Source organism: Lolium rigidum, chromosome 5 (assembly GCF_022539505.1).
Source record: "Lolium rigidum isolate FL_2022 chromosome 5, APGP_CSIRO_Lrig_0.1, whole genome shotgun sequence".
NCBI lineage: Eukaryota > Viridiplantae > Streptophyta > Magnoliopsida > Poales > Poaceae > Lolium > Lolium rigidum.
The window spans coordinates 223,529,619-223,533,255 of record NC_061512.1 but is presented as its reverse complement, the minus strand read 5'-3'; the positions used below and the strand labels follow the sequence as shown (position 1 = coordinate 223,533,255).

The following is a 3,637-nucleotide window of genomic DNA, read 5'->3' as shown; positions in this document are numbered from 1 at the left end:
ACTAATCTCTACTACTTAAAAAGACTAAAGTGGTTCCTTATTCTGCCAGCCATCACAATACGTCAATTGCTTCGTCGTTCCTTTTCCCTCGTCGCGCTTCCTCGTCCGTGGTCCACATGGGCCAGGCCCAAATCCCGCTACCGAGCCACGACTTGGTCTCTTCGTCAAACGACAAACCCTAACCATCCCCGCCGCCGCAGCTCGACATGCCTCCCCAGCCGCCGCCACAGTCCCCGGGGGCCCCCGTTTTCCCGCGGGCGACATCTACGGTGCTCCCGGACCCGGCGCGGATCTTTGCCCCCGAGCTCCTCGTCGCGCCGCTCCCCACCAACTCCTTCCTCCACAACTTCGCACTCAACAATGGGGACCAGCCGGAGTACACACACCCGTAGTTGGTCAAATCCGCCGCCGGGGCGCTCACGGTCTGCTACCCCAAGAGCGTCCAACTCCCCGCCCTTCCACGCCCAGACCTTCATCGCTGACCTCACCGTCTCGTCCCCGTCGTATGCCGCCGCGCCGCGCCCCACCGCATCGCCGCCTTCAACGACCTCTCCGTCACCCTCGACTTCTCCCTATCGCTGTGCGCGTTCCTCGTCTGCGGCAGCCCCTTCTTCACAGTCGCCACTGCGGGGGTCTCCGTCGACATCTCCCTCGCCTCCGTCCACGCCTTCCTCGAGGCCGCCCCCAGTAACAACACGCTCACCAGGTGGCGCCTCTGGATGAACAGCATCCAGACCTTCCTCCTCTATGCTTTCGCGCCGATCCGCCTTTCGATGTCCAGCGTCACGCAGCTCGCGGCGCCCGGCTTCTCCGGCGTCATCCGTGTCACCTTCCTACCCGACGAGGCCATGGAGACAGTCCTTGACCTGCACAGTGGCTGCTTCCTGACGGCCGGGAGGCCGCGCTGAACCGTCCCTTCTCCAACGAGGCCATGGGTTGTGGACTATTTGTGTTAGTAGCGCGAAGTATTGTCTAGCAGTCCAAGCCCATTCGAAGTGATCTGCCTCTGGTCTATCTCACGCACCGGAACTCCTAATGGAAACATGGGAATATAGAGTCTCGATTGCCGGCGGGCAGTGGACAACGGCTAATGATGGTGTTTGCGGCGCAAACATGCGGTGGGGTGGCTTTGGGAAAAGTAGAACAGAGGCACTGGCTGTGGTTAAGCAGAAGCAGCCAAGCAGGGGCATGCCATGCAGTCGTTTGGAAGACTGAGAGGAAGGGAATGGAGCAGAATCTTATCAGAGGTATAAACGTTTTATTCAGTGAGATTTCAACATTTGTGTAGTTAAGAGTTTCAGCCATTCAGTGATTGTGCATCTCAGTATTGTATTTCAGACTTTGAGTGATGAGGTGCTTAGTGCTTTTCTCATGTTCTGAATTGCAGATTTGACTCACTTAATAGTGGCACTGTATCATACTTGAGTCAAAATGTTGGTGTGAATTTTGTGGAAGGAGAGCCTGATGTAATGCCATGGGAGCCGAACAATTGATGAAAACTAATGGATCCTGGCAACACATGGATGTGTTAATCATGTATGTGAATACTGCACCATGAGGATACTTCCGCAGCTACATTTTGTAGAAATATACTGTTTTTGTACTACCAATTTTCCTAACTCGTGGCAAAACTTCAGCTACTTTTTCCATGACGCAGTGTAACTGTGGACATTTCGATCACTGGTAGCTGGATGGTGTCAAATTTTCGAAGTGAAGTGGGTAATTCAAAGTTTTCTATCAGCAGGCATCTCTATTATTTTCTGCTACAAAACTAAGTTTCAGTGGTATAAAAACATGTGTTCTCTGAAATACCTATAATTTGACCAAGCTGTTAGGCTGTGTAAAAAGTTCGATGGCCTTAAGAGCTTGCAAACTGTAGACAAGAAGATCAAGCTGGTCCAAGGTGCATATGGATCTCCATTTCTGTCTAAGATTGAATGACGGAAGGTACGATTGATAAATCGACGATTACTGACATTTCCGGTCTACCCAGAGCCATAGTGCCCGAGTTCAAGGTGAACAAGGTGAGTGCGAAACGCAGACGTGCTGATATATTTTTTTGCAGTCGTATATGTTTTATTTGTTTTCTCCTTATTTCTTTGATTTCCTCTACCTATGATATTTTTGGTACTACACAACCTGGTTGTGTTTCTACTAATTTATTATGATCTACTTGGCTTCCTGAATAGTAGCATATATGGAAGCATGATGAATTTAGTATGTAGTGCTATTCTTTGTTAAAGTATGTATTCGTTCTTAGTGAGCCTGTGAATGTGGTTATCATCATGACCAAACGTTAATTATGACAGGGATACTAAGAAAATCGAACTGAAGATAATGTTAATGAGATGGCAGAGGAAGATGCTAAGTCTACTTCATATTGATTATTGGGCGGTTGATTGCTTTATGAATTAAAACGGAAATCAATTTTTCATTCTGTCCATATTCAAGAAAAACCCATAAGGTTCAGAGGTTGCATTTGTGTACTCATCCAGTAATAATGCGTAGATGATAACTCTCAAAATTATTGTGCTCTTATGTTAGTTCATCTTCCTGATCGTTGAACTTCAAGGATTCTTTACTCTTGATCTTTTACATTTTTATATATGGATGGGTATCTTCCTGAATTGTCTTGTTTTCGGTGCGACTGACTATGGAGTTGCCTCGCTTATATTTCAGACTGGAAATGTTCTCGGTCTCTCTTTGTAAGCATGTTTCTATCAACTCTTGCTTCATATGGCTCACCAATTTCTGTTATAATTTCTCTTATCACTGATAGTTTTTTTGTTCGTCCTTGTTGTATCATTTTACTTCTACTGGGTTGATTAAGAAGCTCTCATTTCACTCTACTGGGTAAATTTTTAAATTTTATTGAGTAGTGCTCACTTCTACAATTTTTCATTGTGCATTTATTTACTCTCTGCTTCTATGGATAATATTACAATGAACGTGTCTCAGTGGGTTGAGAGGGTTCATGGAAATGCATTCCGACGTTCCTTGTTTCTCTAATCTCGGGAGATTATCTCAGTTGATGGATATATAAGGATATGTAGTGGTTTCTAAATTCAAGCATACATGGGAAATAGTCCTTGTGGAGGGGGCATAGCATCACAAAAGCGTTGGCGAGGTAGACGGTGGATACAGAGATCACAATTGGGTTTGTCAAATCTAACTAGAAGCCTAAATTTGTAAGGATGTTCAACACATATCGACAGACACAGTAGAATGGATCGGAATTAGAAGGTTCAATTCATTTGAAGCAAAATACAGGCTAAATCGTTCATACTGAAGTTCAGAAGAGCAATGATGGCGTGGTATATAGGTATAGCTGAAGCTTATTAGACTCATTATTGTAGAATACAAATATATACATCTTTGAGATGGCTGAATTAGGATGGCTAGCTGTACAACATTGAGTTATACAGTATATTGTTGCTTAAAGCATACGAATATGCAGAAAGACTGAGCACCACCGAAAATAGTGAATATGAATATGAATATACAGTACATTGTGGCCTAGCCAAGGGTACATATTGTTGCATCGGTGGTGGAGCAGAGCATATCCATGTCAAAACCAAGTTTGTAGTATTATGAATCTACTTTGAGTGACATAATTTGTAGACGTCCCTTGTGCTTG

At 45.1% G+C, this 3,637-nt stretch overlaps 1 long non-coding RNA gene across 3 annotated transcripts; it reads left to right on the top strand.

Moving 5' to 3' along the window:
* Positions 1-758: 758 nt before the first annotated feature.
* Positions 759-2,624, top strand: LOC124658069. 3 transcript variants are annotated; one of them, XR_006988995.1, is made up of 4 exons: positions 765-1,247; positions 1,388-1,536; positions 1,638-2,024; positions 2,310-2,624. It is a non-coding gene; the product is annotated as an uncharacterized LOC124658069 (long non-coding RNA). The 3 variants fall into 3 exon arrangements; XR_006988996.1 differs by having other exon boundaries at positions 759-1,247; positions 1,658-2,624; XR_006988994.1 differs by having other exon boundaries at positions 760-1,247; positions 1,638-2,624.
* Positions 2,625-3,637: the final 1,013 nt, after the last annotated feature.